The 23260-nt window shown below is 47.2% G+C and overlaps 1 protein-coding gene and 1 long non-coding RNA gene across 2 annotated transcripts in view; one reads left to right on the top strand and one right to left on the bottom strand.

Annotated features, from left to right (window-relative positions):
• The window catches only part of Timeout (circadian regulator timeout), a 366583-nt gene that overhangs the window by 130372 nt on the left and 212951 nt on the right, over nucleotides 1-23260 (top strand). The gene's annotated exons all lie outside the window — the stretch shown is intronic.
• Nucleotides 1-23260, bottom strand: part of LOC144178363 (uncharacterized) — a 146786-nt gene that overhangs the window by 76645 nt on the left and 46881 nt on the right. Inside the window, exon 2 of the long non-coding RNA XR_013323998.1 lies at nucleotides 19852-19898. This is a non-coding gene — a long non-coding RNA (uncharacterized LOC144178363). The remainder of the gene's footprint in view (nucleotides 1-19851; nucleotides 19899-23260) is intronic.

Genomic DNA, 23260 nt, shown 5'->3' with positions numbered 1-23260 from the left:
ACAATACAGGCATCGATCATGAAGGAGGAGTGCAATAGTATGCCTTATGCCCATAAACCACGTATCGCTATACATTTAGATCGTTCGTACATGCGCTTAATTAGTGCGCCAGAAATGGTCGCACGGGTTCGTTCTTCGTTTGCGATTTGGGACGGTGAATGTTTGACGATCGACTGGACACACTTTCAGCGAAGGTTGGACGCACTTTTAGCGTAGGTTTTGACGCAGTTTTGATGGTAGGAAGCTTCGTGCTTCTCTCAACTTTCTTTTGGAATTGATGGTAAATTTTGGTTTGATTAGAAAAAAAATTCTTTGTGATTTAGAGAGTTTTTTGGGCGATTTAGAGAGTTTTGCTGTATAATGTTTCAGTGGAGAGCACGGCAGCTGCACGGGGTGCACAAGGGACGACAGGATAGCGAAGAAAAAAAAAAAAAACTACGGAAGCACCTGAGCTTTCTATTATGATGGAATGCGTACGCATCTCATATCGTTGAGTTGTGAAAAGATGTGTGTGATTGGAATGTTGACTCATCTACACCCTTGACGTGTCTACACCTTTATTTACACCCTTGAAGGTGTAAATCAGCCTTTAACTAACACCCGCTTTGAGGGTGGTCTGTCGTTTATAACACCCTTACTCCCTAGCAAAAACACAAGAGTGCATCCTCTTATAGGATGTTTTATTGTTATTACGTTCTTTCAAATGGTGTATTTCTCTTTTTTTAATAGGGGGTAAGAGTGTTATTTATAGACAAAAAAGAGTGTCAATCATTTTGCGTTGCACCAACGGGGAGTAGCGGATCGGCTGCGAGCCCCAGACGGCTGCTGTCGACATCGTCACAAGCCGATCCCCCGGAGTGAGAGTCACGTGTGATAACTGTCGGCTGGTGTGTCAACTTCGCAGCCAATTAGTAAATGGTGAATTGGGCGTAGGCTTATCACGGCTGCTGTCATCGTCGGTCGCAATCTCCTCGAGTTGGTACGTAGAAATTGTGCGTCGATATGTGTTGACGTCGCAGCCAAATGGGAATTGGTGAAAATCCGACACTGGCCAGTCCTCCTGAGTGGGTTTGTTGCGACGCCTGTATTGAGCCTTAATGTTAAGCCTAATGATAGCTGACCGTAATGTTAAGCCTAACCACGTGCCAAACAATGTCCCTCATTACATGTCAGGCAGCGGGTATTGGTTGGCGATGTCGCACCGCAAGGCGTAAAGTTAGGGACAACGTCACGTACCGTGTTTTCAACGCTCTTACCAACGAAAGTCTGCGAAGAAATTAGATTAACACCAGTTTTCCGCAGCTAGGATACTTTTAAATGCCTCAATCTGAAGAAAGACGGCTTAGGTCCTGTTAGTCGAGGCACGAAATTAGCGTCGGGAGTGAGGGAGGTGGCGAAAAATTCGCTTAGAAAGCGCTTTAAAGAGTACGCAAGTACAACGCGTAGAAAGATATAGATACACAAGTATTAAGCTCGCGTCCTAACACAAAAAGCGTCATGGTCACGCCCTCCTCCCCCAATCAATTGCGCACTGTCTCCTGCCATCGCGCGACCCGCTGTTGAAGGAGAGATTGCGTTTGGGACACGCTCCGTCCGGAGCTCGTTACGATCCTTTCCGACTCCCCGACGGACAAGTCGAGCGCGCTTGCGGTTCCCGTGGGAGGCGAACTCGTTAAACTTAAGCGCGGCCTCTCGTCGTCTCGCTCCTCCCTTTTTGTCTTCTTCTTTCGGCCGTCCCGTTTCCTGTTTTTTGTCGACCGAGCGACCTCGTCTCCTGCCATCCCCATTCCCCCTGGTTTACTCCCCTGTTTGCTGGAGTAAGCGCTGTTCAGCTTGTTTACCTCGTGGAGAGTACGGAAGCACCAATTGCGTTATCCTGTCCCAGGCGTCCCTACCCTCTTTTCGGTAGCAGGCGCTCCTTCCGACGTGTACGCCTCTTTGCGGGAGCTTCTTTATTGGGCACTACAGACCTTTCTTCATTACTCGGCGCTAGCTTGAACCAAGTATGCAATTTGCTGCGTAATGCCCCGGCGCTACTCGTAATTCCAGCCGGCCCCGTCTTGCTCGCATGCGCCTTTTAACATGGGACTAATCTTCCCGCTTGAAAGCGAGCTTCGAGCAGGAGTCGGAGAGGGCTGTGGCGAGAGAAAATAGTTTTCGCCATGGAGGAGGCCTTGCAACAAGAAAAAAACGCCCATCTCTTCCGCTTTTTTTTTTTTTTTTTTTTTCTCTTTTCCGATGGTCTTTCGTCTCCACAAAGTGTCACATAAAAATAGAGCAGGGTGTTTTGCATACACCAGAGACGAAGAGCTTTACGCGATTTGTACGGCATACTTTTAAAGCGCGCGGGCAAATGCCTAACGTAATATAGTGTATAGGCCTTTAAAGGGTGAGCCTTGTGTCGGCCGTGGCTAAAGGTAGCTTTGACTGAAGCCTACTTTACGTTTGCTGGGGGAAACTGTTGCGCGCCTCGTGTGTGCCTGCACCCGTTTTGCAAATGAGCGGGGAACGCTGGCCGTCGCTGTTCGCCGACTCGACGGTCGTGAGTCCAGTGAACAGCCGGTTGTATGTTCCCGGTCTCAGGAAGGCAACGAAAGCGGTTCTTCGCTTAAGCAGCACGACTGACTTGTGCCAAGGGCTGTAGAGACTTCTTCGTGCGAACCGTTACGTCCTTGAGGTAAAGCTGTTTTAGTGTAGATATAGTTCCTTTATTTTATTTGCTGTCGCCCATTAAAAAAGATATATACAATGTTATTTTAATTTAGAAATCATGAGCTAACTTCACTAACGTGAAACCAGGGGAGGGGCGAAACATGCAGTGTAGAAGTGTATTCTTGGCGCCTTGGCGTTTTTGCCAACGGAGATGAAACCGTTGGAATACAGCTTTGCTGTAAAAGTCTTTTGTCTTTGAAGCACGAAGCTCTCTAGCGCGAGGCGTAAACGGGTGTCCCGCTGTTTTTTTTTTTTTAGTACGCTTTACGAAGCGCCCCAGCGCGAGGCATAAACGAGTGTCCCGGTGTATTTTTTTTTTTGTACGCGTTATGTTCTAGCGCGAGGCGTAAGCGATTTTCCCGGTGTTTTAGTACCGTGGCTACATTAGACGATGATTACGACGACGACGACGGCAGGAGACGCCAGCAGCCCCAGCACCTATGGGGCTTCGCCCCTAAAGGAACTGCCATATGCAAGAGCTCTTCCATTATACCTCCTAGCCCCGTCCCTCACAACTCTATACTGTGTTACCTACCTAAAGCCGGCTGTTACTAACAGAAACGCCCATTCCTTCTTTATGGTTAAATAATGGTAACAGCAGCTTTTAAAGTAAATTATTCGGACATTGTCAGCGGTTCTCGGTTGGGTGATTATGTGCATCACCTAGGCATTTCTCACCCAAACGAGCAGGCCAGCACTTTCATTATTCAGAACTGATCTCTGCGATATGTTGTTGCTTTTCCTGACAGAACACATTTTTACCCTTGCCCCCTTCATGGCGATCATAATTTACAAGCTTTTACCATGAAACATGGTTCTCTCCCCAGCGGGCAAAGTTCCCCGCAGTGTTCTGTTGTTTTCGGGTAGTGTCAGTCTAGTTCGGGATTGGTCGTGTGGTGGGATAACATGTAGTAGGATTGACGATGTTGCTTTGAGGGGCTGTTTTTGTTTTGTATCACGCCTTTCTCGATGCCTGGGTGCTGTGTGTCAGTCTTCGAAGTTGGCGCGCCGTATATAACTGAGTTGGATTCTTTTCCAAGTCCATGAGGGAGCGGAGCAGGTGCCAGGTGCGACGGTTTCCCAGTGTTCTTTGGAGTTTATTGCCGAATTAAACCAGTTTTAAGGCGGAACGGTCTGTGGCTCTTCTCCCGCTTTCACAAAAAAAAAAAAAAAAAAAACGAAGCCGCAATGTACATCCCAAGAAACGCCCCCACGTGAAAACGCAAAATTTAAAACTGCTTCGAAACCCCCAACCAGCAGCACTTGAAAGCCTGCTGCAATACATCAACAACCACTCGACAGAGGGTTCCCGCCCGCAGAAAATAGACATTCGAATTAACTGTCGTACGTGTTTTTTTTTTTTGTTTTTTTTTGTGGGGGGGGGGGGGGAGAGGGGGGGGGGGTTCCAAACGGTTAAAATATGCGACCCGTCTCTCCCTCATTCCGTGTTAAGAAAACGCCTAGAACATATTACTCACAACCGACTTTCACCCCACATCGAGGACAACGTACTTCCCGCGGTTACGATATGTCGATCGATTCCTCCGCTTCTCTCAACCAAAAATGTTCCACCTCAACTGAATGAGGTCACCATAAACAAGCTAACACATCATCACGTACTCCTCCTCCTCCTCCTCCTCCTCCTCCTCCTCCTCCTCCTCCTCCTTCTCCACTTCCTTTTCCCCGGGGGGTGGCGGCGGCGGCGTCTGTGACCGAAATATGGTCACAAAGCTGCATCATCAAGCACGCGCCGCGCCTCACAAAAGAAATGCTAAGAAAAGGAGCCCCCCTCCGTTGCTAGGCGACGCCTGGGCATGCGCAAAGGCACGTGGAAGAGTGCGGCAGCGGCCGGGAATAAAACTGGTTTTAGGGCCACAGCTAGATGGGCCACTTCCGTATCGCTGGGTTAAAACACGAGAAATGTTCAAAACACTGCAGTCGCAGTACCAGTAATACATGTACTGGTAATACATGTGCAGGTATTACTTGTACAAACATTACTCGAAGACATTTTACCCGCGGGAACCATAAATGCTTCGGCGTTCTTACGCGGGAGCAGCCTGAAGTGCCTTTGCCGAATTTTTTTTTTAGCGCGTTTTCTGCTAATTCTACTGCGCGCTAAAAACGTATTGCCTCTAAGAGTGCTCGAAAATGAGAACAATTTTCAGGGCTTCATTCCTTATTTACTGTCCTCGTTCGCGTTGACTGTAAGCCGTTTCCGCTATTGGTTTTTGTTTAGCTCCACCCGAGTAAATAAAGCTAGATTAAATTTCAGTCATGTTTACGCATGCCACGGTGATTTATTCATTACGCGCGGCTCGTGAAATTAAACTCAGCCTCTCGAGACGCTCTCCTGCTTTTCTCGCTGTTTCACACAAAAAAAAAAAGAAAAAAAGAGAAAAGCATTTTCTCGGGCTGCGTTGGCTAATACACTACGTTATGTTATTTTATTGCAGTGTAGAAAGGCCAGGAGTTCGCGATGAAAATTTGCGAATTAAATGCTCAACTTTCTGGAATTAAGCGAGCCTTGCTTGTGTTTTGTTCTGTGTAGACTCCTGCCAGTCTTGTCGGGTCAATCTTTTTTCGTTTCCTTCTTTTTGCTGCTCAGCATGAGTTATTAGGTGGTTAGCTTTCACTGCAGCGCTCGGGGGGCAGTCGCGTTGCCGTATAGAAACAGAAACGCAAGCCCAGCGGCAGAGGATTGGACGTGAACGGACAGAAAAGGCCCTAACGTAGCCCTATCAACTTCGCGTTCTAGGCGTGAGATGTGGTTCTGGGATGCAGATGCATCTGCGAAGCTGATAACAAAGCTGGAAAGCCTTTAATGCGCTTCTCGATTCTCACTTGGCGTCGTTAACTTTACAGTCGTTATGTACTGACTATAGCGCTGTTTTCGAGACTTAGGATAAGTCCTGGCGGCATACCCAAGGGAAGTGATGTTGGGAAGAAAGTAAGAAGGATGCGTAGTTGAGAAGAGAGACGAGGAATTTGTACGTCGATTCGATGGGCCAATGCAGGTGCGATAAAAGCGAAAAACAGAAGAGGAAATGGCTGCGGCTTGATAAAGCGTGCAACTTTTGTCTTGCGTCACTCTGACGGACGAGCAATAACACAAATTACATAAGCAACAGCGAAAACTTTGGTTCTATTCCCGGCCGCGGCGGCCGCTTTTCTGATGGAGGCGAAAAGCAAAAACGCCCGTGTGTACGATATTTCGGCGCACGTTAAAGATCCCCAGGTGGTCAAAATTAATCCGGAGCCCTCCACTACGGTGCGCCTCACCGCCTGCGCTGCGTCGGCGGATTAATTAAACTCTACAATCAATCAATGAAAATTTTGGTTGTCTGTGATTTAAAGGGACCCTGCAACACCTTCGATAAGCGCTTTCACTCTCCTTCGCGTCTGGAAGCACTGCGAAAGCTAGAGTTATCGCCAGCACGGAGCGGCACTGCGTGATTTGCTCGTCGCACCAGATGCGTCTTCCATTTCTGCTCTTTTTTTTTTTTTTTGTGGCTTTATTTTTAAAGTTGCTATCGAGAAGTGTTCATTGCTGCAACGGGAGGAAAACCGGCCAACGGACGCTACATGGCCTTAATGACGTAATTCGACCGGTCGAAGAACGCCAAGACCGGGAAGGAGAGAAAAATTTTTTGAGCGAGTTTCCAAGTTTTCTGATGGGCATAGAGCAGTAATTTTTGGCTCGGGTACTTTACGACCCCCTAATCTAAGTACTATATGTGTCGGGTGACTACGTTCTGCAGGCACCTAAATTAAGATTTAAAAAAAAAGTAGGAAGAAGTGTTGCAGGGTCCCTTGAACCACATGCTGGGCGCGCAAGGTAAAACGAAATGATTCTTACGGCGCTCGTGCTGTCCGTGAGGTATACATATATACCGGCGGCCGTAAGAATACACTTGGATGTTTCTGCGGATCGCGGGCAAAGACCATTGACTTAATGTGTTTACAAGACGAACGTATCAGGATGTACGCGTGTCATTGTTCGGCGGGCCTTCAGCCTTCCCTTACACTAGCCGCAGCTTCCAATTCTTGTTGCGGCTCTCGCAGGAATGTTCTGGCTCCCCGTAACAGCCTGCAGCATGTGGTATTCTCCACCCAGTGTTGCCGTCGATCCCCCGACCACTTTCTCTCCTCGTCTTTCCACCGCCTCGTTCGATTGCATTGTTTCCGGCGCTGCCCATGCGTCTTGAGGACATTCGGCGTCGGACTCCACGTAGGTCTGTAATTTGGCGCCACCTCGGGGTGACACTGATCTTGGGGGAATTTCTGTGGGTTGGGTTCTGGGCCGGCCATCTTATCAGCTGGTTTCCGCACCGTCCCAGCCTCCCTCGCGTGCACACGCCTCGTTGGGGCGCTGGGGGAGAACCCGCATTCTGGGCTTCATTTATTAGTGTCGTCCTGGCCTCCCCAAACTTGATTATCGCTTCTGCGGCCATCGGCCGCGCGTGGCAATCCCCCCCTTGCTTACGAGCCTCCTATTTCTTTCCTTTACCACCGACACCAGCGTGGCACTTCGTTTTGGCCATCTTTACCCCGTGCTTCGCTTTTTGCCTTGTTGCCGACGCTTTTTCCACACCCCTGATGATGTCACGGGTAAGACGAAGGCCAGGTTCCGCTCTTGCGTCGTTGCTTTCTATCGCTGGGCGCACAATGTAGTTTTCTCTGCGTGTTTTGTTATTCTTCATTGCATACATTGTTTCAAACGCCGATTTCGTAGACTTGTGAGTGGAACTTTTTGTAGATTGTGGGTCGTTATTTAAGGCCACTTTTATAGGAGATGACTTTAGGAGTAACACTTTCCAGGGTGAATTCGTTTTGTCCTTTTCTCGCGCCGCTTGTGTATTTTTCTTTTTTCCGGTGTGTTCAAATTTTTGGAGCATGCTGCAGCAGAATATGTTGTACGTATCGGTCACGTCAGGGGGGGGGGAGGGGGCGGGGGAATCGTGTGAGGCTAAACTAATGTGTCCGTCAGTAAATGTTGATTGATTGTGGGGTTTAACGCGCCGACGCAACGTAGGCGATGAGTCGCACCGTAGTGGAGTGCTATGCGGATTAATTTTGACCATCTGAGGATCTTTAACATCCGCCGAAGTCTCGTAGTCTCGTACACATGGTCGTTTTTGCTTTGCTAAGTTATTATGTTTCCTGAAATATTTAAGTCATCGGACTCTGCGTCTAGAAGGCAGTGGACAGAAAAGAAATTATGAATGCAGATCTCCTATTGATCGCATTGCAAGCAGTCCAATCGGGGGCTGTTAAATGAACAGTCGATGAAACGCTTGTCAGTAACACCTATTTCTACTTCAATTGACTGTATCTGGAAAGTGTTACGGATACTCTTCAAAAAAGTGTTGAGGGGTACTGAAGTGGTCGGCGTAACTTCAGAATAGTGTACTAATTTTTTCTAAATTATTTCAAGCCAACACCGCACAAGGCCGGAAATAGAAAAAGCCGTGTTATAGACAACCGGTTTACCGACTGAACTGTTTAATGAACTTCAATCGCTTGGAATCGCTTGCCTGCGAATGGCACCTCCGACAGAGTGCGCTTCGGGGGTTGTAAACAGTGTGTAGCTCGAAGGTAGTCATTTGTGGTTTGAAAGCTGGCCGTTGTCTTCCGTTGTCTTAGCCCGACCTGTAAACCCTTTGTGAAGACCGAAGAGCGTGCGGAGTGTGCTCGGGTTGAGAGGACCTCAAAAACGCCATCTGCCTCCTTCGGTTGGCTTTCCCACAAGCCGTCCCTGGCCGTAGGTGCGGGATTGTGACTCCGAAGGGAACGTCAGTGCGAGCACAAAACTACAGGATATCCCGGGCATGAAAAAAATCTGAGGCTTACTTTGACCGATTTAAATTTATTCATTTGCTGCCTCCTACATTTTTGACGGACCTGCTCTTCTCAACGACCAACCTTGCGTAGATTTCTGACCGACCTTCATTATTCTAACACGAAAGTGTTATTCCTGGATTCACGAAGATTTCACTTACGTCATATTCGTCACGGAAGTGACGCCAGTACAACGAAGCAAGCGGCCTGTAAAGGGTACACCGTTGCACCCAGGGTCTTCTTGCGGGGAAGTAACCTTTAGTACTAAAGAGTACGTTATACTTCGTGTTGTTTGTTTTTGGGGTTTTATATTTTAATACGAAAGTGTTTTATGCCGGGATACACCAAGGTTTCACTGACGTCATATGCGTCACGGTAATGACGCCAGCACACCTTTGCCGAAGCGACCCGCCAGCAGGACGTCGCTCGCCAAGCACACCCACAAGACGGCCGCCGACCCGGAAATCATGCTCAGCTGCAGATTTCGCTGCGCATTTCACTTTCGTGTTTTACCGATTCCTATGACAGAGGAATCAACCACAGTTTTTTTAGCGTTTATATTGCTGCGGGCACATTCTTCCGACATTTTCTCAGTGGGCCTGCTTTTTTTGTTTTTCATCTTTATTTTCTGTTTTATGGCCCCTTCCCTCGCCTTCTCCAATATCGTGTGTTAACAACTCCCAAAAAGGAGCCTCTAGCAAAAAGGAGACATCTCTTTCATGGCGGAATGGCTTTGCGTGGCGGTCTGCGGCGTCATCTCATTCCGCCGTAAATTACTGAGGTCCCGTAACGGTGCGATGGTTTATCTGATTCCGCTAACGCCTTGACGGAGACATCCCAGCCGGGCCGACAATGCTCTGGAAGCTAGACACAAAGTTGCGCACCTTCCGTGACGATGGCGAATCGCCTCGTGCTCTTATTTTCGGCCAGCGCGTGGGATCTGCGGCCGTCGAGCTCCGCGATGACGAACATCGATTGCACGGCCGCAAAACTGGCGACGCTCGACACCACCGGCGGCCTGGACAGCGCAGCCTGGCCAGCGTCCATCGATCCTGCGGGGGATCGCCATCGGTCACGGCCTTCCACTTCCTCCTGTTCCTCGCTTCCTCGCTGGTCTTCCGCACTTCCGCCGCCGCCGCCGCTGAGCCAACGCGTCGCCTTGGCTGCAGTCGGCCGTTCTTAGTCTGTTCGGCCTCACCGAACGAGGGGGAAAAAATCTTGGTCATCTGGATCGATCTCTGTCCGTTGCTGTCGCAGGGTCTTTTTTTTTTTTTCCTCGCTTGAAGGTCGCCCCGACAGCCCTGCTTTACTAGCCCTGCCTGTCGTCGCGTTTCCTTTTTCGAAACGAAACTTTTAACTCAGATTACGGTTTACGAAAGCATACTTCGGAAAGTTCGGTCACAACATGAAATAGCGCTATGGGGAGTGCTGTTGGGCACAAATTTCTCGGGAGAGTTGAGTATCAGGTAAAAGGGCACGCGAGCACACTACGAAAAAACTTCAAAGAAAAAAAATGAAGAAAAACAGGAGGGATCAGTGTTATTTGGCGCTCCCTAATTAGGTTTGATGCTGGGTGAACACGTTGACGCCGGGGAGAGCTTAGGCAGCGAAGCTTCCTAGGTAGGGGAAGTTGGCTCGACATCGGCGCCGTTGAGGCGTGCGGCACACTCCGGCCGCCAGGGGGCGACGGTAATGGCTGCACTATAGATGCAGCCACAAATGCGGAACTGATTCCGTCGACAACGATGCGCGCTACTTTCGGCAGTATCTATGCATAGTTTCTCCCGCCCTCCCTCCGCGGGCTCTCTCTCTCTCTCTCTCTCTCTCTCTCTCTCTCTCTGCCATGGCGGCTCGTTTTAACACGAAAGTGTTATATTCCGGAATACACGAAGGTTTTACTTCCGTCATATCCGTCATGGAAGTGACGCCAGTACAACGGAGCACGCGGCCTGTAAAGGGTTCACCCCTGCACACAGGGTCATCTGGCGGGGAAGCAACCTTTAAAACCAAAGAGTACGTTATACTTAGGGTTGTTCGTTTTTCTGGTTTTATATTTTAACACGAAAGTGTTTTATGCCGTGGTACACCAAGGTTTCACTGACGCCGTATCCGTCATGGAAATGACGCCAGCACACCTTTCTGAAGTGACCCGCCAGCAGGACGTCGCTCGCCAAGCATACCCTCAAACAGCCGCCCACCCGCAACTCATGCTCAGCTGCAGATTTCGCTGCACATTTCACTTCCGTGTTACCGATTGTTGTGACAAAGGAATCAACCACAGTTTTTTTTTTCACTATCTTGTATTCTTCTTCCTCTTTGCTGGGTATAACAGCTTTATGGCACATTCGTGCGCATGGTAGAAACTATCGACTCTCTTGCAGGCATATAATATTTTTGCTGTTATATTATATTACCTAATTTCGAAGCATTCAACGTCAGTTACTTTTCTCCGCTACTGTCCTACTTCTTTTTCACTTCTCTCCTCTCCCTTAATACTGTTCAAATCCCCTCGTCCGAAACCGATTAGGAGTAATATAAACAGCGTGGAAACAAGGAAAGCGCCTAAAGTGCTCAGCGTTGTCATTCGTATCTTTCTTTGAGCGCAGCCGAGAGAAAAAAATATATTAAAAAGTATCTTTCTTTTCGTTTGTCTTTTTGTAGTCGTTTTTGGTTGTTTTACGTTTTATTTACTTTGTGTTTATATGTAGGCATGTCCCTTTTTTTTTATTTTACTCCGAAGAAGGAGCCCTCAGCCCTCGTGTCGGAGGGGCGCGCGGCACTGCCCCGATGTCTATTGTACGCTCTGGCTTGGGCGTCCAGTTCCTCTGTCCTGGCGCGCCGGAGCTAACGCGCTGTGAGGTTAAGCCGCCTTTGTCCCGGCCCCCTTTTCGCCCGTTGTGCATAACGAGCTTTTAACGATGCGCCATTCCTTTATTCAGGTGGAACCTCTACTCGCCTCCCCCGGTGTCATTTATTCGTCCTCTGGCGCCGTCTCTCCCCTCTCCTCTCGCTTTTGTCTTTTCGAGATTTCGTATTAACCTCTCCGCCATGCTACCGCGGGTTTTCCCCGTCATCTGGCGCGCCGTAATGCGACCCGACTTCGCTTTTTCTCCATTTCCACCGGGCTGCTGGATTTACTTTTTAGCCCTCGTTACTGCGCACTGTGGCGGAAATTATATTGTGCACTTTGTTTCTCACTTAGCTGTGTGGAGCTGGTAACAGCTGCGCTGAGTGTTCCGTAACTGCTTGGGATGCATTATTAAGTTGTTCGTTCGGCTGAGGCGCTTGGCCGGATCGGAGGAAACTCGGAGCGAGCGTTTTGGAGCTCTCCGCGCTCGTATTTCTTGACCGGAACGGTGTCGCTCCACGCCGAACTGAATCCCTATCTGTTGTCAAGGGTACCTAAAACGAAATCCAATCGGGCGGAACGCCGAGTTGTATTCCTATTGAAGGGCTGTACGAATGACGATGCGTGCAGGCACCGCGTGCCTGTATATCACCTAGTCGCGCGAGAATCTTTCGCGCCTCTAAGCCTACTGCGAACTGAGTCATTTGTCATTGTTTTTTTTTTCGTTTATTTAATAGCCTCAAGGCTTAGAGATACCAAGCGGGTCCGATCTATATCCAGGAAGCTAGGTTGGCCTCCCGGATATAGTCCAGCAAGGAACGGTAGGCAGTAGCATGGAGCCACCGATGGTAATGCGCGCCTTGCCGCAAATTTTTGGCCTGATGCCATCAAACATTTCCGTCGAATGTCCTTTGTTCCAGGGCATGTCCATATTAGGTGGTGAAGGTCTACCGGAACCGTTTCATTGGAGCAGATTGGGCATTTCACATGCCCTCGGTAGTCCCCTTTCCATCCAGTCGTGCGGGAAGGAGTAAGAGCCACGCCCAGTCGGATCCTTCGTAGTACAACCTCCTCCATCCTGGTAAGGTTTAGGGGGAGGAGAACCGAACACGGAGGTATGAGAGCACGCGTTCGGCGTCGAAGATCCTCCTTTGCAGCCTTTCTTGTGGCCCATGGGTCACTTGGGAGCTGGGCGGGGGATGGTGGGGCCGGGCAGTTGTGTGACAGGAAGTCAGCCCGTTCATTTCTACAATACTGGTGTGACCAGGAACCCATGACACAATAACCTTGGATGGCATTTTGCTGTGGAGCTGGTGGATACGTTGGCTGATTATGGGGGTCTGCGCAACCTGTTTCAGATAGTGGATCACTTGCGTAGAGTCGGTACGAAGATTGATGGTTGTCAAGGCTTCATTGGAAGCGGCTGCACACAGTAGGGCGTCGTGTATAGCCTGCAATTCCAGCAGGATTGGGGTGCATGTGGCAGAGGCGTAGGGAATACGGCCTTAGATACTGAGATGAGTGGGGCTGGTCCACGCTGTGACTCCATGCGTTCCTGTGCATGAAGCGTCGGTGTAGAGGATCTGCAGATGGCTTGTCTTGTTGGAGGTTATAATCGTATAACCCCAGGGTGGAAGCTCATCCTGACTTTCCGGAGGAGCCAAGGTGCCCGGGTTGAAGTGGTCGTACAGCGCATGGCCGTTCTGCAGACATGCATACTTTGACAGTCGCACAGCTCGGCGTTGATTTATAAGCTCGTCAATTGTGTTGAACTGAGCTTGTTCCTGAAGGACCGCTATCGGGGTGATGCGAGGGAGACCGGTGATGGCTGGCATGGGTTCTCTACTAATAGCTTCCAGTTTAGCATGTTAGGATACGGTTAGACGCTGAAACTATAAACCAATCGTGGTTGGAGCACAGCGCACGCCAGCGTCCGAGCGACCTCAGTTCTTGCACCACCCGCTTTTGGCGCAAAGCGGCGGATTAGGCGAATGGTATTTTCCGCCGTTTGCCTCACTGCTTTCAGCCATGCTGTAGCGGTACCAGCCTGGTGAATATGCAGGCCCATGATACGTAGCTCTGTTGCTTCGGCAAGCTGATGAGCGTCTATGTATATAGATGGAAGGTGGACGGCGAGCTTCTTGCGGCCAGCTTTGTTAGCGACAGTCATGCACTTCGTCTTCTCAGCGATTACAGTAAGACCAACCTTCGCTGCAAATGCCTGGATAACTTCAAGAGCCTTCTGCAGCGCTGTATACTGTGTCTGTACTTTTTCGTGCGTCGACCATACTGTGACATCATTCACGTAGATGAGGAAGCGTGTGGGCTGCACAGTATCGAGCTGCCACGCTAAGTGGATAAATACAATGTTAAAAAGTAGGGGTGACAGCACAGCTCCCTGGGGGCCACCATGCACCGAGTGAAACAGGGCTACTGGCTTTCCTTCTACACGGACAGCGAATGTACGGTTTTTTTAAAAAGGCGACGACATAACCAACCACACGACGTGGCAGGCCCAACTCAAGCATAACACGTATGATAGCGTCGTGGGATAGATTATCATACGCATTTGAAATATCGGTTGCCAGTATGGTACGAGTGGCGTGGCTGTAGGAGGAGACATTCAAGATGTCTTCGGGCAACATCGCTAAACCATCTTCCGTGCCAAGACCAGGACGAAACCCGATTTGTGCTGGGTGATATTTGCGATGCTTCTCCAGCCACCAAGAAAGACGTGTCGCCAGCATTCGTTCTGCTAGTTTGCAGCTGGTGAGTGTCAAGGAGATTGGGCGGAGATTTTCTAATCGGTTAGGAGGTTTTCCAGGTTTAGCTAAAGGGATAACTATTCTGTGCTTCCAATCGGCCGGGATTGTTGAGGTTGTCCAGGTTTCATTAATTATATCCAGAATAGTATTGAGGATATCTCTCTCCAGGTTTTGGTAAACCTCGTACGGTATACCATCCGGGCCTGGGGTGGTACGCTTTTTAGATCCTTCAATAGCGGTGAGTTGTTCCGGAAGCGTAAACGGAGTCCCCAGGCCGCTCGTGTCTGCTGCAGGAGGAGGCAGATCTTGGGGGAGCGTGTGCGGCACATCGTGTAGAGGGAAAAAATTGTCGAGCTGCCCGTTTGGCAAATTCTTCTGGAGTCTCCTGAGCCGTAAGGCGGGAGCTTGCCACCTGATCGGGTGGTCGACGACCGTTTTCTATTCCTCGGAATGGGTTCCAAAGTGTGCGATTTGATGTACGGCCATTCGTACCGTCGCACTACCGCAGCCACCTTTCACGTGAAAGAACCTTTTGGTATTGTTAGGCTTTGGCTGTAAGGCGGTTAACCCTGATCCTGTCCGGGAGGGAGTCCGGATTTCTCCGAGCAGCGATATCTGCTCTTTTCTGTGCCGCCCACAAATTAAGGAGGTGCATGTCAGGGTTCGGTTTGGAAACGTGGGCCGAGTCATTTCGTATCGGAAACTCATGAGGGGCACCGAGCTTCGATGCTGACGTCCTATCGCCGTGTACGTGAGGCGTAGTCTTCATACCTGTAGCGTATGTATAGAAATGACCGAGACATGCGCCGTCGAGAGCTTAGTTGAGGGGCTAGATCTCCGATCTCTGATACACCGTATACTTACATAAGAGCGCACACGGGTATACTCAAAGTACGTGAACTGCTGTGACAACGTGACAACTTTTCTTGTGGCAGCGTATTTTGTGCCTCCCGGGTCCTTTCTTTGCCTTTAAAGACGGTAGTATTTCTTGGGCTGCTTAAACTGGAAAATTTTGTTCTGTCTGTCTGCATTTCTGTCTGTCCCTCGATTCAGCCGCCCGGCTAAAAGTTAAAATATTTCTTGAAGGAAACGTCTTTAAGCAAAACATTTCCCAACTTCTAAATCTCGTGGTGTTGTTCATGCTTGTCGAAATTGTTGCGGAAAACCAAAACACTAGGCATATTTGAGGCAGAACATCGATACGTAAGTGCTATTTGCAATGTTCTTTTAATTAAAAATACATGGGTGTCTAATTTTTGTGATAGAAAACAAAACAGATGCCGTGAAAAAAAATGTTTTGACCCAAAAGTACAACAAGCGCTTGCAGCGCCCTCTCGGAGCGGCATCCCAAGAAGTCCAACAGTAACAACTTGTTCTATTAAACGGCGCGTGAGGAATGGAACTCGTTAAAATTGAATTGGCTTGAGCAAACGTCTACCGTGATTCTCGTGGGACGAGCGAGGTGGGCGGGAAAGAAGAGAAGACAGGCGTTTACGTGGCAGGGGCGGCAGAAGAATGTCGTATTTCCGCGGCATTCGCAGCGAAGTGAGCAGTTACGCAACCTCCTACTGTGTGTGTGTGTATATATATACAGTAGACTCTCGATAAACGGAACTTCAAGGGACCGGAAAAATTAGTTCCGTTTAACAGGAGTTCCGTTTACAGAGAGAGATGTTCTAAGGTGCAAATTTATGTGCGTGCACACTTCTAAGGGCATTTCATGGAACTCTAACCACTAGAAAGTGACTGCAGCTGATAGTTTTCAGAAAGCAAGAAAAGTACAAGAGGCGTAGGCACAGCATTCACAAAGTTGATTTGGCAACAATGAGTCGCTGTGCGCTACAAAATGCGTCAATTATTTTTGTTTGAGTCCTTGCAACTGCATCTTCACGGAGGCTAGAGGCCTCAACTTCGCGAGTGCTTACGAGCCACCGCATTTAGAAGACGGCAACGTGGTAATGAAGAACGAATAGCACAACGATGGCACGAACGAGGCGACAGGAGGTGAGCCCTGTAGCCTCGGCGTCTAGAATCGAGACCGAACGACCGGAACAAGAACTGCGATGTTGCATTCGTTGCGCTAACACGGCTAACCACTTACGAGACGAGGCTTACGAGGCCAAGAAGGCTATAAAAGCATGGAGGAAGAAAAAAAAAAAAAAAAGAAACAAGTACGAAACAGCCGGAACCGTAAAAAGCTGATTCTCATGCCAGTGGATTTCACAAGAAGTTCCATTACTGGTTCCGTTTACACGGTGATACAGAAATTTTAGTTCCGATTACCGAGAGTTTTTTTACGTTATCTGAATACAATACCAACCAATTTCCAGGCAACTGTTCCGTTTAAGCGATTTCCGTTTATCGAGAGTCTACTGTATATATATATATATATATATATATATATATATATATATATATATATATATATATATATATATATATATATATATATATATATATATATATATATATATATATATATATATATATATATATATATATATATATATATATATATATATATATATATAGAGAGAGAGAGAGAGAGAGAGAGAGAGAGAGAGAGAGAGAGAGCAAGGGACGAGGAGGTATCGGAGACGACGTTTATTGTCCTGCTCGGAGCGAACGTTCCGGGGAGCGCGAGTCCAACGATGATGATTATTTACAGATGCTAATGGCGATGGGGCGTGAGTACAAGAGACTGGGAAGCGTACCCCTCGGTGCTCACACTGGCCCTGATAGTGACGGTATCGCTTGCACTGCGTATACGATTAACCAGGGTGTCTAGCGACCGGGAAAACCGAGAAAACAGGATAAAGTCGGGGAATTTTTAGCTACCGCGAAAAGTCAGGAAATTGTCAGGGAATTTTTCAGTCAAGTACTACCAGTCAGGGAAAAACACTTCGGGGCCTGCCCACACTGTTTTAGAATAGGGGAAACCAGTGTTCGAGGCCCCCAAGAAGTTACCGAACGCAACACGTTCGTGCGCGACGAAAGCGTGAACCGCATGAAACGTTTTCTGGTTTTTCTGCAAGCGAAAACGCGCCGCGCACGCCTGAGGCGCTCTGACGCCGCCCCGGAAACCACCCGCACGGTGCGTGCCGAGCGGCAAGCGACGGCAACATGGCGGCAGCACCGGCCGCGGAGTAGTGCGGTAGCTTATTTAGTGACGCTAGGTAGCTCCAACGACCGCTTTTGCCGCTCTTTAAAATGCTACTCAAGGCACAGACGCACTCGCTTGCGCAGGAAAGGAGCCACCGCAGGCACGAAATCGTCGACGCGGCCGTGAAAATACCGCGCACGAATCACGTGCAGAAACTCGCCGTGCGGTTCACGCAGCTCGCAGCTGGCTTATGTTGCTGGGTGCACTTGCGCAGAGGGACGACGTGTGTGGTGCCCAAGTCACACGCACAACGGGCTTTTTTTTTTCATCGAATTTTAAAAGGCAACGCTTTCCGGGAGCTAATCTTGAAATAACTTTTCTTATGGCATCAGGCGCCAGAATTACATAATCAAAAAGGAACATGACATGGCTTAGCATGAACCGCATGCGACGATTTCTGCTCGCGAAAACGCGCCGCGCACGTCACAGGCGCGCTGACGCTGCCGCGGAACCACCCGCACGCTGCGCGCGGTGCTGCCGGCGGCGGCAACATGGCGGCGGCTTGGACCGCGAAGTTCGAGCGACCGCTTCTAAGCGCTCTCTAAAATGCCGCACAAGGCATGCACGAAGTTGCTTGTGCGGTGAAGGAGCTTATAATGTGTGCGAAAACGGTACTATAAAACGTCATCCGCGCCGCTAGTGAAGCGCCCATGCAATACCTGCCTGGGTGGTAAGCCTAAACATCTCTGGCGGAGCCAGCCGACTGTCTCGAGCGCTTCGAAACTGCATGAGGCGCGCGGCTCCCCATTGGCGCATGTCATCAGGCTCCCACGGCCGCGCGCGATGCGCGCATTTTCTGAGCGAGGCAGAAACTGCCGCGCGCACGAATCGTCGACGTGCCCGAATCGCGTGCAAAAACGCACCATGCGGTTCACGTTGCATGTCGAGCCAGAACAATCAAGAAAAAAAGCAAAAGGTGCTGGCTGAGACGCAACTTGAAGCTTCTATCCCGCAAGATGAAATAAACTCCCTGAAGCCGTAACTGAAGGCAAGCAAACCTCAAGCTGAACGAGCAAACTGAAGTTATTCAAAGTGCATTTTGAGAAGTAGGGCACTTGCAACAAATGTGTTTTTCTTTACGATAGGATGTCTTTTCTCTACGCTTTTTATATGCTTCACTGACCATTTCCACAGAATGGCGCCTGTTGTATAGGTCAGGGAATTTCGACTAAAATGATCATGGAAAACTTGGAAAAGTCAGGGAAATTGAATTAGGCAATTTGCTAGACACCCTGTTAATGGAACGCCGCGAATGCTCACAATATATATATATATATGCAGAACAGAAATATATGGGACGAGGGATTCCCTAAGAACACAGGTCAAAGATGCAGCCCTTATTGCCAGTGCTGTTCGGCTCCTTCTTGAAGGTGCTTTAATATATATATATATATATATATATATATATATATATATATATATATATATATATATATATATATATATATATATATATATATATATATATATATATATATATATATATATATATATATATATATATAATTGCCAGTTTCTACTGCTTTTTAGTATTTTATAAGGGCTACGCTTATCATCCTGACTAAAATAGTAATGGAATTCCCACCGGCAACACACCTGAAACACAGTTGTCCTGAGTGTTTCTCCTGCAATAAGGCGGCTGTCTGAAACATCCAAGGACGTGCTTGTGTCGAAGTTGGTCTGTTTAAGCTTTTTTTTTGTTCTTTGTCAGCGCATCGGCGGCCCAAATGGCGGCAGTTTCGTGCTTTTTTTGCATTAATTTTTTCGGGGCGCCTGGACGGCGCCTAGCATGTCAAGTGAGAAGTGCATTGCTGCATAATGAAGCAGCAAATTGGTTTTATACTGTTAACTCCCCCTTTTTTTACCATATTCCCGAGGCAGGTATTTGCGCCCTTATTGCCGCTATTTTCATTCTGCGTAGAGGAGAATCAGTTAATTAGCGTGCACGCATCCTTTGCAAGAAATCACAAAGAACCGAAAGGACGCTCTGGAGCGTACGCTCTCAATCTAATGAGGTGGAAGACCGGTGAGGTGGAGAGCGTGTTAGATGAGACTTTCTCGCGGCAGGCTGGGCGCGTCGAAAAGGGAAATTTGTTTTCCACTTTTGTCCTCTTTTTTTTTTTAATCCCCGGACGCCTTTTTAATTTGTTCTCGTCCCCCGGCTTGAGGAGCCTGTTATCATTATTTCGGACTGATGAGAATTAATTGGGTGAAGACGTGTTTCGATTATGATACCCGTCGTCGCAACAACGGGCTGCAGCAGGTGCCTCGGCTAGCTGGCTGCATCAGAATTAATTGTATTGGAGGAAGTTTTATTGTTTCGCCTTAGCGTAGATAGGCGGCACTTGTTCCTTTCGCGCCCGGCGAAAGCGGTCCTAATTTATCTATCGAATTTAATCAATATTTTTTGGCGAAGGCCTTTGAGTTATCTAGTGCAACCTTGGGTACTTCTAATCCGATGGCCGTAGGGACAAATTTGCATACACCTCACAGGTTTTCTTATTCTTAGTGCAAGTTCTTACCGTGGAATCCGGTCCCTCGGGGAGCCCTGCTCGTGAGGATCGATACCCTGTGAAAAAGAAAAGAAAGAAGTTAATCCGGGTGCACCACTTATTTCGTTAGTTTTCTTTATAGAAAACTCTACCTTTGAACTGTTGCGCAGGCTGTCAAGTCCCTCTTTTTTTTTCAACGCTAGAGTTTACTTGTCACTTTGGCCTAAACGCTCCTGTGTGTCTACACTCCTAATAATTTCCTTTACGAAAAAGGAAATTTTACAGCAATTAACGAAGAACTGTCTAGTTTTTTTACACTTTCCTTGTAGATTTTGACTGTCGCTCTGTGCAGACTAATTGGGACATGTTTTGCGACAAAATTGATGAACTAACAGATAAGTACATACCCCTCGCACTATACTCTTCAATAATAACGCACAATGGTATTCTAAACACTTAAAGCGCTTGTCAAATAGAAAGATGCGTTTATACAAATTATCTAGGCTGTCCCCTAGTTCTGTTCGGTGGGCTGCCTACAAGGCGTCTTAAGATTACGTTAATGCTCTTAAAAATGCCAAAGAAAATTTTTTCATTAATACTTTGCCATCGATGCTAGCGACTGGCACAAAAAAATTCTGGCGCGTTATAAACCCCCCTAAAGATGGCGACTCTTTAACACTTTCTGATAATAGTAACACTTCTATTCCATCTAACCAGTGTGCTAAAGTTTTGAACATCGTATTTGCATCTAATTTCTCCTAAACTACTCATGTCCTACTACCCTTACCTTGCAATTATAGTCACAGCCATATGCCACCAATTACCATTGATTCCTATGGTGTAGAAAAACTTATTAGGTCATTAAAACCATCAGCTGCTCCTGGTTACGACCTGATCAGTTCAAAATTTTTGATCAGTACTTGCTCATATTCTTCCAAAATACTAACAAAAATTTATCAACAGTCGCTTGATCATGGTGTCCTACCAGTTCAGTTTAAAATCGGGAAGGTGGTTACACTCTACAAATCTAGGAACAGGCACTCACCTCTTAATTATCGCCCTATTTTATTAACTAGTATTCCGCGTAAACTAATTGAACATATATTCTTTTCTAGTCTAGTTAAATTTCTTGAATCTAATTCCTATTTTTCTGTATCACAACATGGCTTCAGAAAAACTTATTCCTGTGAAACGCAGCTTGCATTGTTCACCCATAAACTGCATACTTTTCTTGACCAGTCCTCTTCCGTCGATTGCATTTTTCTTGACTTTTCCAAAGCATTTGATAAGGTATATCACAAATTATTCTTGTTTAAACTGCATCAGCTTAACCTTGATTCCAAACTTTTATCTTGGCTTGAGTTTTTTCTTACTAACCGTTCGCAATTTGTATCCGCTAATAATTTTAACTCTGAGCTAACACGAGTCCACTCTGGTGTGCCGCAAGGCTCAGTGCTGGGTTCTCTTCTTTTTCTTATCTACATTAACGATTTGCCAGCATGCGTTTCTTCTAACATCCATTTATTCGCCGACGACTGTGTTGTGTACCGACAAATAAAGTGTGACAATGACATAACCGCCTTGCAATCTGATCTTAACGGTATTTCTTCCTGGGGCGAAACTTGGCTCATGGAACTTAACGCTAACAAATGTAAGCACTTACGTGTCGCCAGAACAGCTGAGCAGTTACCTACTTACTCTATTGATAACTCCCGTTTAGATCATGCATCATTTTACAAATACCTGGGTGTTCACATTTCAGCCAATTAAACATGGACCAATCACACCATGTATCTAATTGACAATGCTAACCGCACGTTAGAATACCTCCGACGCAACTTTTCAAAGGCCCCATCATCACTTAAATTACTAATGTACAAAACACTAGTTCGTCCTAAGCTCGAATATGCCGCATCAGTGTGGGATCCAAGTTTCTTTACTTTAACACAGTCGCTTGAAATGGTTCAAAATAATTCTGTTCGTTTCATTCTCTCCAATTATAACCGCACTGCTAGCATATCTTTGATGAAAAGTAGCCTTCAACTGCCAACGTTATCTTACCGACGGAAAGTTTTCCGCCTCTGTTTGTTCCATAAAATTTTTCATCACCCACACCTACGTCATCAGCTTATTTTGCCTCCCCATTTTATCTCGTCTCGTCTGGATCATGCTAATAAAGTTGGAATACCATCGTCAAGAACCAATGCATTTTTTCAGTCCTTCATACCCAGAACTTCAGTAGAATGGAACCACCTTCCTTCATCAACAGCTGCCATTATTGATCACGAGTTATTCAAACATGCTATAGCTAATATTGTATAATTATAGGTTCCTTTGTTGTCCTTTCCCTCCCTCGCGCATTAGCTAACATTGTTTAATTTGAAGCCAATTTGTCATTTCTATTCTTGCCTTATTATGCGTCAGCTATAATTGTATGTTTAGAAGCCACTCTTGTAACCTTTGTAATGCCATTTACTGCTTTTGTTATGACTGTATTGCAGATAACCACACCCCTCTCCAATGCCTTATGGCCTTGAGGGTAATGTAAATAAATAAATAAATAAATAAATGAATAAATAAATTGCTATGTAGATAGACCAACCAAAAGCTAAGCCGGCAATTGTAAAGTGTCAGGGCTTTAGGAGTGTAGAGGTTTTAGTGCAAAAACAGCTCTAGCCTAGCAATGTAGACTTCGCTTATGTCTGCGCGAAACCTCGTCTGAGTTAGTTGAAAAAAAAAAAATGGAGCCGTTTCACTCGGTGGAGGTGTATGACCAGCGAAGCTGTGTAAAATGCACACACACACGTAGCTAGAGAGTGTTCAGGTGTTCATTTTCCTCATCACTTGGTAGCAGTAGTGGCTTACCAAACAGCAAGGTTAGTGACCTACTTATTGAAACACGGAAGGCGTAGAGTTTTATCCTTGCTTCCCATCCGTAGAATTCCATGTATTTACAGCAGCAGATATTTACATTTGCAACTTCATTGTGAACTACCATATCATGAAAAGTAGAACGAATATCAGAGTAATGGTAGTAGAGCTGTCGTAGCGGCTAATTGTCACGTGTTGCGGGATAGTTTTGATAAAACAAGGGTTACAGCCGTTTATATGATTTTGTGCTTTTCCCGTGGGTGCCCGCGTATTGACAGCGGACGGGAATTGTGTAACGTTGACGATTTCACTGGTATTTAACTGTGACAGGTAAATGAAATGCGGCGTAATGATATGATCGTCTTAGCGACCAGTGTAGTATATTTGGGGGGAGGTGGGGGGAAGCTATAATGAAAAAAGAGTTGAAGCCGGTTGAGAGTTGGAGAGCTGAAGAGTTGAAGAGCTCAGCATTCGGGATAAAGTTGGCTTTGCCGCAAGGCATTTTTGCACACGCGGAACAAAACTTCACTGAACCCAAGCCATAAAAGCTTCGCATTAAAAAGCTGCC

The sequence above is a fragment of the Haemaphysalis longicornis genome, unplaced genomic scaffold (genome assembly GCF_048455015.1).
Source record: "Haemaphysalis longicornis isolate Haplotype H1 unplaced genomic scaffold, Haemaphysalis longicornis Haplotype H1 scaffold_4, whole genome shotgun sequence".
In the NCBI taxonomy this organism is placed as follows: Eukaryota; Metazoa; Arthropoda; class Arachnida; order Ixodida; family Ixodidae; genus Haemaphysalis; species Haemaphysalis longicornis.
Note: the sequence above shows the minus strand (reverse complement) of the source record. Positions and strands in the feature narration are given on the sequence as shown.